The following is a 13,029-nucleotide window of genomic DNA, read 5'->3' on the forward strand; positions in this document are numbered from 1 at the left end:
TCGTTATGAGATGCATACGTTTTCATACTGAGTAATGGTGGTCAGGTTAATTCTTAGCAATTACACAGTACTGTAGGCCTCATGATATTTTATGAAGACAAATCGCCATTATATTTGTGAGGTAGATCAGGTAACGGAGGTCAGAAGTTCTACCTAAAAAATAGTAGGTCTGAGTGTTGTCTAGCACTCCAGCCACTGAGCACTGTCCAATGAAGTCAGTAAAGTTACACCAATGCAGTAAGTGTAGCCCTTTCTATTTACATATGAGGGTTGTTCTTTTTTACAGTCTTGTCATATAAAAGTCTGAATATGTTATATTTTGTGGAAGTCTATATATAATTTTTTTCAGATGAAAGTAGCCACTAACTGCACTTAGGTCTGGACTGCAAGGGAAACATTGTAACATATAAAAAGTAATACTGTCTTTTCTGGGACAGGGTTGCTCTTGACAAAACTGTAATTCTATTTTGGGATTCAGATACTATTGTGGTTTATCTCCTGCACTACATGTTACCAGGATTGTTCATGGGAAGAGACAGGTATCCAGTTGTTCTGCCGGATTTGCAATGATGACTTAACGAGTGAAGTTGTTCCCATTCTTAGCCATTGCTCTGCCCTCCAAAAACCCTTCCAAGGTAGGGAAGTCTGATCAGTTCATTAATTGGCTCTCGAAGCATTGTAAGTTTTAGGTCAGTAGATTAAGAAAGTCAAAGCACAAGACTAGCAGCAAGAACCTTTTCATCTCTCCAGGTTTAATTTGTCACTGCGTATCTGTTGAGTCCTCACACAAATGCACGCAGAAGCAAATGAACTGAATGAGGATCTACCCTGCTAATGAGCAAGATATACTGAGGAAGACAAAGCGGGGTACTTAACAGGTAGCTGAGGGCCTAAGCTAGGTCATCTGTTGCTTATTTTTAAAAAAGGAGGGCGGGGGGGGGGCAGATCCAATAACCACTCACACACACAATTCCCACATGTCTTGTTGCAATCAGTAATACTGTTATGAGGGAAGAGACTTCAGATTTGAGGATGCAGAAGAACAATTTGAAAACATTTCACATGTCTGGGAATGTCAGACCATCACATAATTTTCTAGTTGTTTTCTCTAAGTCCTTTCTATTGAACTGTTTGTCTTCAATAAGTTAATGTTATTTGGAATAAGAACCTTAATGTGAGGTTTACATAGGCAGTGGAGCCAATATTTCTCTTCTCTCTTTTTGGACAATGTAGTCATGCCAAATAGAGAGCAATACAGCTATCTTTGTGATACTATTTCTTACTTAACTAAGTTTTTAGTGCTAAAGATTTGACTGTCAGAAGCAGACAACAAAAGTTTGACGGGTGTGATACTGCCACTCTTGCACTGCAGGTTTGGACTTGGATGCCTAACGTAACAGCGAAGTACTTATAATTTACCTATGGCTGTTGACTACTGGCTGGCTAAGTGTAGTGCTGAGGCCATGTTCTTAAAGGAAAGTGTGTACCCTTTACGCTTACAAGTAGAGGACTCCCATTTTAATGGTCAGAGTGCAATTTGTTCCCTGCTGTTTAAAAATAAAGCTTCTCATGATCAGGATGAGAAAACTCATGCCTCTGAGACAACATAACTTTGACTCTGTGAGCACACTCAACTATGAATAGAAATACCCACCTGTCAGTCAGTCAAGGTAGTTTAAAATACCTGTGCTGCAAAAGCCTATGTGTCATTATAGATTTAGCAGTACGAGCGATGTTCTCTTTGTCAAACAATGAAGCAATATGACTAATTAACACTCACTAGGGAACCTGAAATAATGATCTCTTTCTCTTCCTAGAGCCAATTACCCCAAATATTCAGATTAGCTACCTACTATTTCTCTGAAAGAAATGTCTTGCTTTCTTTTTCTTTTTAATTTAAGGCATTATGTACCATGTAGCATCATGTTATAGGATGTTATGTCACATCCTGACAGCTTACAACTAGGGATATGCTGAATTTATTGGATAGTTAATACCTTCCTGAATTAACAAGATAACCAACTTTTCAGGAAAAGGAAATCTGGGAAACATTTGCAGTACCTCCTTCTATATTTGTAGGGAGAATTTACCTGGTTGATTTAATCAGCTGTAGTATTTCATTATGGCTTCCCACTAAGATAACGTTTAAGTACATATGTTTATTTATGCAGACATTTAATTCATATAAGTGTATGATCTGATTTTACAAATGCCTACAATATCAGTAAATATACATGATGGTCCAGCATTGTAACATAAAATTATGATGTTTGAAAAATCCTTGATCAAAAAGATATTTCCAAGAATATTATTTTGGTCAAAGTTACCAACTTCATAAATGATAAGACCACTTATGGAAGTCAATCATCTCTCTGTTATACAGTAATTGTAAATCATTACATCAGAAAGTTTCTTATTCTGCATGGAGAAGATAAAGATTTTTGGTATGTTTCCTCTCCCAGGTAAAGTGAGAAACCAGAAAAGTAGTTAGGCATGGCAGTTCTCAGTTTGCAACAGCTCAACCTTGGGCACCTGGATGTCATGTAAAAAGCAGAACAGTGTTAGATGTGAAGGCTACCAAAGTTAATTAATATAAGTAATACAGAGCTAAGTAATACAATTAATACAGAAAGTTAGATTACACAAAATATTATCTGAAATATATGGAATAAAGACCTAAAACCAGAAAATATTTTAAATATCACATCTTTCCAGGACTTAATCAGGCCTGAAGAAAGATGGTTTTTGTGAACCAATAGTTGAAGGTCCTTTCCTGAATGTAGACTTTTATGCTCTGGTTTACAGAACTGGAGCAGGCTTTTTGTCGTGTGTCGTCGTGCCCCCCCTCCCTGAGACGAAAGATTGGATGGGTAAGTTGCCTGTAAAGCCTGGTAATACTAGTTGAGCATTACCAGTTAGGTTTTGAATTCCTTGATACAATTTGCTTTCAACCCTTCTCAGTTGTCCTGAGATTGCTGTGACTACAAGGGTGTTTTGAGATGTCTATCTTGTCACTCCTTTTCTATTGAAAGTTTTCCACTGGGCTGAAAAAAAAATAAAATTATGAATCACTGAGCTGAAAGGAATGATGAGCATATGAGCATGCTGAAATTATTTGGAGCTTATGAGGGGGGGTGGGGGAAGGCTCAGAACTTGTCCTCGTTCCATTCTTCCCTGTTTTATGTATTTTATCTAATAATAGTTTTATGTGATTTGCACAAAGAGTCTTTTGAGCTAAGAATGAGGTGGGTGCCCTTACCACCAAATTAGTCATGCTTATTTAATAAGTTGTGTATTTATATGCTGGTTTTGGCTGAGGTAGAGTTAATTTTCTTCATAGTAGCTAGTAGGGGGCTATGGTTTGGATTTGTGCTGGAAACAGTATTGATAATGCCGAGATGTTTTCATTGTTGCTGAGCAGTGCTTACCCAGAGCCAAGGCCTTTTCTGCTTCTCACCCCACCCCACCAGCGAGGAGGCTGGGGGTGCACAAGGAGTTGGGAGGGGACACAGCCGGGACAGCTGACCCCAACTGACCCAAGGGGTATGCCAGACCATATGATGTCATGCTCAGCATCTAAAGCTGGGGGAAGAAGAAGGAAGGGGGGGATGTTCAGAGTTATGCCGTTTGTCTTCCTGAGTAACCGTTATGTGTGACAGAGCCCTGCTTTCCTGGAGGTGGCTGAACACCTGCCTGCCAATGGGAAGTGGTGAATGAATTCCTTGTTTTGCTTGGCTTGTGTGTGCGTCTTTTGCTTTACTTATTAAACTGTCTTTATCTCAACCCATGAGTTTTCTCACTTTTACTCTTTCGATTCTCTCCCCCATCACACCGGTGGGGAGTGAGCAAGCGGCTGTGTGGTGCTTAGTTGCTGGCTCGGGTTAAACCATGACAATTTAAAAAGAAATTTTTATATCCCAGTATAGTAAATTTTGCACATTTCCTTTAAAAAGTGGCAGAAATTCAGTAATAGTGTGGTGTTTTCCTTTTTAACCAACACTGTTGAGAAGCACCTGTCTATCTTTGCAACAACTAAAAAATAAGGAAACTACATTCCCAAAGTGATTGCCACCCAGTTTGTACTAAAGATTACTCTGAACCTACTGATCAGGTCTAACTTAAACCATTTTCTTCTGTCTTTTATGCAACTTGGATGGAAGATCAGAACTGATTCCCAAATCAGACTTTAAGATTGTATGAATTAGGTGACAAGAAAAATTGTTTTTTGCCACATTTTATGGACTTGGAGGACTGCTTCACAAGCACACTTGAAGTTACCTTGTAATGGTTTTGAAAAATTTTAAGGATGACTCTCTGTCTTCAGCAGAAAAATTGGAAAAGCTGTGTGATCTGATGCCCCAGGATTTCTTGTGCAAACATTTCATTCTGATGAAAAATAACTAGACTCATAAACATTCTTATTTCTGCTACTGTTTTTTAATTACTGTGTTACTGGTGCTTTCTATATGTGTTTAAAATTTACTGTCACTAGTTAGACTGTAAAACCATTCTCTAGGTCAGAGGTTTGCATAAACAGTCTTACCAGTGCATGACACTGATACACATGTATAGATACAGAAAAATGCTGTTTATTTTCTCACTTGTACATATTACAACATGTAGTAAGCATAATCAAGGCTTGTTGTTCTGATGTGATCGGGTGGATAACCAGAAGTTATCCAGCTAAAGCTTTAGAATTTGTACACCAACTACAAAAATAGTCTCTGTATTAGCCTTTGAACAGAACATATGTGGACTTTTTTTATTTATTTATTTCTACTTGTGGCTGACAAAAAAACTGTCTGGGATTGACAGAGGTAGTGACATTGAGGTGACATGAGGCTGTCAAGTGGGAAGTCAGTTTAAGACAAAAAACAGGGCAGTTTCCGTTGTCTGGACTGGAGTGCACACTGTAAGTTTAAAGGGAAAAAGTGTACTATGTCCCCAGTGTTTACAAATTAATTCAGGGGCAGAAAGTGCTTTCAAGTTGCTCTGGATGTCAAATTTCTAACAGTTTTAAAAGAAAATAGCAGAAAGTGTCATGTCCTTTTAATTTGACTCAAATTTATGTTATCTTTGTTATACCTATGCTCACTCTGCCTCTGATTTACCTAAGTTTATCATCCTGCAACTGATGGCTCCTAGGGCAGATCTGTGAAAAGTCAGCTCTGTCAAGTTTAGGCTTCTTCCCTTGTACCATTCTGCTGTACTCTTCTTATTTAGACAGACCTTTTCTTATTAAAAAGGTTGAGTCCACCAACACCATTCTATGTGGCAGCATAAACCTGTTATGTAGAACCTAAACTGCTGGCACTGAGGGGCTGCCAGTGGCTTGTATTGCTGGCTTTCCACAACTTGGATCTTCCAGATGCTTATATAAAAAGTAACTATTAGCAGCTCATCCTGTTTAGGGATTTTTAGCTATCACAGTATAAGAAATCATAAGACATTGTAATATATATTTTATTATAGGTACTTAGTGATTATTTTCTTTGTCTCACCTCTCTTTCTAAAACAAAACTAAGTTTCTTAACTTTCTTTGCATACTCTGCTTTACAGAAAGCTGTTTGCTGGCTGGCTTTGTAAATAGAATAGTGATTTGTTGCAGCTTCCATCCCTTACTAGTGCTCCTGCTGCTCTCTTCTATCTTTAGAAACTTCATTTTCAGACGATGAAAACAGGATAAAAAGACAGAAATGTACTTAGTTTATTCATTCTCTTTCTTCAGGCTGCATCATATGCCCCGTATTACGATGACTAATGTGATAAATTATATGGCATTAAGACTGAAACAAAGGTACTTACAGGAATTGGAAATACAGCTCTACAAATAATTTTCCATTACCTTTTAAACTGATAGTTCTATAAAACTTCTTGAAGGGTCTTAGGATTCAGTAGACTCCAGTTAATGCATCTTTGTTCAGAGTTGTGTGGGGTGTGGCTGGCTTACTGGCCAAATGATTACAAACCGAATTAAGAGTAACCCCTTCAGCCTGTCTACTATGTGTGTATGGGAACCTGCTGAACCACGTCACTGTTTCTGTGATTGCTTTAAACCACAGGTAAATACTTGGAACTCCATATAACTACAGAACACGTTTTTTTACGTGACTATGGTAAGTTAATACACAAAATAGTGTAAGATGGCCCAAGAGTCTTTTGTTATACATAATGCCACTCACTGTTCTCAATAGCATTTGCTGCCTTTAGTTTTCTCCTTGACTTCTGCAAAGGCAAGAGGACTACCATTACTGACTAACCACACAAATGTTTTCTGAAATTATTATGGAGCTTATTTTACTGAGCCTCAGAAATGTAAAGGCCAAGGAGCAAAAGCATCTCGGAAACAGCATGTGAAATATGTAAAAATAATATTTCCGAATTTGTTGTATGCTCATCTCCCTAAGTTCATTTTGAACTCATTGCCATGGTCTTTTTAAAAGCACAAGCTTTTAGAACCATGACTCATTCAGATAGGAGTTAATTACTTGTGACTTTTGTGAGCAAGTATGAACAAAGGAGTGTAGAACAGGCACAGTCTTATGCAATTTAGAAAGAACATTTCTACATTTTAGTATGAAAAGCTGTGTTACTAAAAATGTTACTGCCAGAGAAGCTTTCCAGTATGATAGCACTGAGACTGCAACATTTTCTCTTGATAGCAGTCTAATCACTGCCGGATAGGAAATTATTTTTGAAACAGGTGTTTGCTGTCCTTTTCTTGTTGCTGTGCTTGCTATCAGGGAATAACAGAGTACAGGTCAAGCCAACTATTGTTCTTCTATTCTGAATGAGAAATAGCTGCTTCTGGCAATGATAATTTTAGAAATGACCACTGTGGTAAGAAAAAATGCATCAGTATTCTGCAGTTTGTGAATACATTTCAAATGATCGAACCTTGTTAAGAGGACATCAGTTTTGTTGGGTGTTTTTCAGAGCTGCATCAACTTTCGTATTGGTACTTCTTTCAGCATCACCTTTGGTATTGTGTTTGTCTTTCTAGCAAAGCATATTCAGTTCTGTAGAGTTGCAGTGGTCTGCTAGGAGTGTGCTGGAACCAAAGTTGATGCACGTCTTAAAAGTCAACCGTGAAATGAAAATGATAGTTTTTCTTCTCTGCCATCCTGCTGTGTGTGGCAGACGGGCTGTGTACACATGGACCTTTGGAGCTGGAGAGCTGTTGAGTTAGGAGGATCAGGTGCTCCCACTGCTGGCTTTAGTTAGCACAAAGCAGAGAGAGGAAAACCAAGAAAATTCAGTGCTGATTACAGCTATTGTTGAACTCTGAGTCCCTGTCTCTGCTATCCCTGCTGCTGTGATTACAGTGTTTGCCCCTGCAACCTTTCTGGCTCAGCACAGTTACCTCTGTGGTAGTCTAGGGCAAACTTTCCCCGTTGGCTCGCACTCCCTGAGGTGTCACTCCTCTTGGACTCGTTATGACATTCACAAACCAGAGTCTTTTGTCTTATTTCTTTTTCCTGTACAACAATATGAGCTCTCTGACAGAGTTTATGCTGCGTGCTGTCACACTGTGGAGTTTGCTTGCTCTTGGGGGTCATTGAATCAAACAGTTTAGCTGTATTTTGTTTTAGGGGATGAATACTTTTATTTGGATTATGAATGCATGTGTTTTTCAAGACTCAATAAGTGTAATGAGATGAGATGCTTCAGGATATATATTTGTCACTACCTAGAGGGGTAAGGAAGGAGTATGTTCCTCTAATGGACAACATTAAAAATTTGAGGACTAGAAGCTAAGGACAGTCACTCTTGACTAAATATGTGTTGGTCACTGCAGGATACAGGAGATCAGTGATGGAAAAGATATATGCTGGAGCACTGATTTGTTCATACAGTTTCTGCTTATGTTCAGAATTACTAAAGTTTACTGTGTATGTTTTTAATTTTCATTATTTCATTGCAATCACATGTTGATAGTACCATTTCATAAAAAATGTTTTAAAGAAGACTGTGCACACGGTAGAGATGACAGATGGAGAGGTAAATAAAGTCCTGCATGATTTCAAGTTTTAAGTGATTTATCTTGCTAAAGGCTGCATACTTAGTGCAGGTAACCACTTCAGTTAGATTGATACAGTTGTTGTTTCAGAGCTTGTCCAAATAGCCTTTTATGTTGCAATCAAGTAATAGATGCAAGATTGACAAGTTACAAAGAAAAGGAGCTTTCAGTCAACAAACAGACTAAAATCCATTATTGTGGTGTGTACACTGTGTCCTGGACCTGTAAACACATCTTCATTGATCCCATAGAAAGATAGAAATATCTCCCCTTGTATGGTTCAATCAAGACCCTTTTCACAAAGGCAAAGTGCAAACAATATTGAAAAAGCAGAAAAAGACTGACATTACAGTCAAACAGTAAATAATGGTTGTGCTCAGGAAGCCTATCTATAACATTTCAAACTGCTGTCAGCTCAGATGAAATGTATAACCTCTCTATTACAACCTTAAGAAAGATCAAAACACAGGTACTGTACATTCCCCTTACTGTCATACCCTTTTTACCAACTGACCAGATCAATAAGAAAAAGAATCTCATTTTTTTCAGTTTTGCATGTTTATGGGTGTCTCAGATATGGAAAAATCACTGAGAAAAAGCTCTGCTCTTTGTATTTTTTTTATTCTCATCGTTGTAGTCTCTGGCAAAAAAATGTTGAAGTATTTTTAGCTGAGTTTCATGTGGTTCAGCAAAGGCATGTAAGACAGATGACATGATAAGATGTTCTTTTTATTGTTTTTTTAATATATTTTATCGTCTACATTAAAGTTATATTTAAAATTATATGTACAGTCAGAATTTATTTATATTATTAACAAAAGGCATATTCTATTACTTTGCATATTTAGGTCTAGAAACCACACACAATGAGTTCACAGCAAGTGTACCACCCTGGCAAATGACTAGCTTAGCCACCCCTTTCACTCCACATCCCAAAATCCCATTTAAATCCTTATTTGAAACCTTAAGTGGAATTGAAATCTAGCATAAGCTTTAGTCTGCCTCAACAGTGGCAGCAAATTTTATGCATATTGCACCAGGTGGTGCTAATAACTGTAAGGTTCTGCCCAAGGATTAAGCATGGTCTATAAAAAGATTAATTTGCTATTTAAAGTTAATATTGCTCATCTTGAACTGTCATCTAGATGGTACGAAGCTGCTCCTCACTTTCTTGAGCACTGAAAAGGGGCCTTTATGTAATGAATAATTACAGTCTCTGGCTAAGGTCACTGGAAATCTGTCCTACAGGAAACTTGTGCAAATGAATGGAATCACGATATCTTTTGGAAATATTCTTTTATGAATTGGATTTGAGAGCAATAGCCATTGCGGGCTGACATCTTAGGAGGTACTGCAGGGGGCTGTGATTACCTTGCTTTATTAATCTACTTCTGTAGAGGTATTGCAAGCACCTTTTCTTTACAAGGTTAAGGTGAAAATTTAATTGGTAAATATTTGGTAAGAAAGTAATAACAGCATTTGCTTGGGCCAAGTAGTCTAAATCCATTGGGCAAGTGTTACAGAACCACAGAGTGGTTGTGGTTGGAAGGGACCTCTGGAGGTCATTTGGTCCAACCCCTCTTGCTCAAGCTGGGCCACCTGGAGCTGGTAACCCAGGACCATGTCCAGACAGCTTTTGAATATCTCCAAGGATGGAGATACATCCACAACCTCTCTGGGCAACCTGTGCCAGTGCTCAGTCACCCTCACAATAAAAAAGTGTTACCTGATGTTCATACGGACTTTCCTGTGTTTCAGTTTGTGCCCCTTGCCTCTGGTCCTGTCACTGGGCACCACTCAGTTGTTATCTTTTGTCATTATCTTTTATCTCATTGGTGTTTGCTTTCTGTCTAGAAACAGTAAGTATGGGAAATCTTAGAAGACAAGTCACTTTATTACAAATTCCTTTTTGTTTCACGGAGTGATTCAACTGTTGAAGGAAACTTCAGATTAACATCAGGGGTGAAATCCTGGCTACATTGACGTTGAGGGTACTGAGACTGTTGCCAAGGCTTCAGAAAAGCTTTGTATCACCAGATCAGTCCTGCTTATCAGTTGCTCAACAACATCTGACTTCCTCACAGGAATGAAGATATTGTGACCCTAGATTAAATTTTGAATGTATCCAAATATTTAAAGTCCTTCTAGTAGAGCAAAAGACAATCATTATTTTGTATGATTATTGTAAATAGAAGATAAAATAGATAACAGTATTTTCATTATGATAATTTGTAGGAAAAATTTAATATGAAAATGATAGTGTATGTTACGTACTGCAGCTGTTTATGGTGAGGGAGGAGGAGAGAGTGAGAAAGAAAGTTACCATTAAATAGGCAGAAAGCTGGATGAATGGATGGATGGTTAAATAACCATGTCAGGAATCTTGAGCAAAAATAAGGGCGGATTCCTTACCAGGTGTTGTATGAATTACTGGATGTGGTTGTGTGGCCTATGCTAGGTAGAAGTCAGAGCAGGCTGGACTTAATGACTGTGTGTCTATTAAACTCTGAACTTTGCACTAAGGGTTCCTGTTTACTGTTTATTCATGGATGGGTTGTAACAGCTAACTCTTCTGTTCATTAGTAACTCCAGTTGTTAAATGTAATCATTTTCTGCAGCACTCTACACTGAAGGCAGCTCAGATGGAAGAACATTTCTATGAAGTATAGTAATTTCTGCAGTTGCTTGCACAGTAAAGCTGTGGCGATTAAATTAAGGGACTTAATAGATGATGGCAACTTTTACTAAAAAAATTATATGGGAAAAGTAAGGCTGCTAGGTAGAAGCTGAGACCTGTTAATATTAAAGCTTTACAATAGACTTTCAAGAAAAGAAAATGTGCAAGGTTAGAACAACTCACAGTGTAGCAAACACTTGCCTGCTTGTTGTGTGATACCTCTGGTAGGCGGAAGACCTAAATTAAAGACTTTCTTCTTAATTAGACGGACTAGGTCACCTACATTCTATGTAGGTACAATAGTATAATGAATCTTTAATTTTTTACAAAATTGAGCTAATTGGAAAAGCTTGGTCCTACTCAGATATACAGATGGGTAGTTAAAGAACTTATCTAGAAAATGGGAGCCTAAGGTTAATCGAGAGCTTGAACCAGCAACTCTCACGCCCTACATGGGTATAATGGATACTGTCTTACTGGTATTTGGAACTCAGTGGTCTTTTCCTCCTTGTTTTCCTTTCTTTTTTCCCTTTCTTTCCATGAAAGTCCTTGGAAAGTATTGGATTCTTCCTGTAGTGTACTAGTGGGGAGAACTGTTAAAACCAGGAAAAAATGTCTATCCAACTATAGATCCAGTTAAGAACCATGGGGGCTAGAACTAGTAGGCAATTTTGAGAGTTGTGCTCTGCTTGATTATTTTTTGCCTTACCCTTCCATAAAAATAAAACCAAAGAGAAGGCTTTTCTTTTCAGCCTTGGTTGAACACTGGATTAATGTGTCTAGAACAGCAGTGCTGAAAATCCTAACTGAATGTTCAAGATGAAAATAGCTTTGGTTAGCAAGAATTGACCTCCAAAGTGTCAGATGTAAATTGTGTGCCCTAAAATATTTCATGGCAGATTTTGAAATCCAAATTTTGAAGCAATATTTGATTGTTTTTCAGTTGCATTCTTCTCTGTTCATGATAAGCATGCTATTGGACATGTCAGGGTTAAATGGAACAAAATTCCTGTTTGAGGCCCAATTGTTCAGCAGCAATGTCCTTTATGCTTTGATTAAGGTGGTCTTATCAGAAGCTGCTCATTTTTCAAAGTTCTTTGCTTGGCCATTAAGATTCACTGTGTGCTGGAATGAATTTGTTTTTGTAGCACTGGTTGAATGATAATACAGATTGACTGTTTTGGATTCCAAAGTGGAAAAGAGCCTTCTTAGTTATTTGTTTTTCTTTTATTGCTAACTATATATACTGTGTTTAAAACATCTTACTCTGTTTTCATTTTATAATCCCTGTCTAGGACCCCCTAGCTCCTCCTTTTAGGCCATTCCTCAGGGAGAACTCTACAGGCAACCTTTCTGGAAAAGCAAGAGAGTACCAAATAGTCTTTCTGTATCAATAGGATATAGGAATGTATATGGTATTTGAAATGGAGAGAGGGCTATTGAACTATAGGTTCATAAATTTACTGCATAAAGCAGTAACCATAATGGTTTAAAAAAAAACCCTCACAAGAAGATGCTCTTCATTTTTGTTCTATTCTACAAGTATTAAAAAAAAATAATGTCCTGGATATTGTCAGATCTTTTAAACTTTGTATTCCATCTATGAAAAATGCATTAATTGGTAATCTCCTAGTACAACACCAATTCCAATATTGAAAATAAAAAGGCAAAATTATCTACATGTTGTAGAACACCAGATTCTCAGAAAACAAATGTGGTCACAGTAGATGTGTCTACGTTAGTGGGGTTTTTTTGGATAAGGAGCATGTGAATACCCCAGTAGTCTCCACTTACCATGCTTTGGCTTACATCTTGGTGTGGTTTCTGAGTGTGCCAGCTGGAGTCTTTTAAGGTGAATGCTAAAAAAGATGTGTTCCCTCCCTAAGCGCTCCCAGTGCACTCAGATTACTAATGAGCAATAACTCCAAGGGAGCAGGCTAGCTGATGTGAACTCACCTGATACGTGTTTAGTGTATATAGTGGATCCTTGGCACAGACTTTTCTGCTCCAAAGATCCATTCTTACTTGATCACTCTACTTGCTAATGCAGGCACAGACACTGGGTGCACAACCTTTTCTCAGTCGGTAGCTGGTGGCAGAGGTGTTCAGAGGGGGATGCTAAGAGAAAGACGAACATAGCGGTGCTTCTGTAATGTGCTCTCCCAGTCAGCAGCAGTCAATGTCCCACTGATTTTCTAATCCTGATCCTGATAGTCTTATTCATGCTCCATACACAAAAGGGAATTTAGGAGCTGTGATACCAATGTCAAGTTCTTGGTTCAAGTGCTTAACCTAGAAGATTATGGAATTGAGGAGCCTAAGAAGTGCTGCA

The sequence above is a fragment of the Aquila chrysaetos genome, chromosome 2 (genome assembly GCF_900496995.4).
Source record: "Aquila chrysaetos chrysaetos chromosome 2, bAquChr1.4, whole genome shotgun sequence".
Taxonomy (NCBI): Eukaryota; Metazoa; Chordata; class Aves; order Accipitriformes; family Accipitridae; genus Aquila; species Aquila chrysaetos.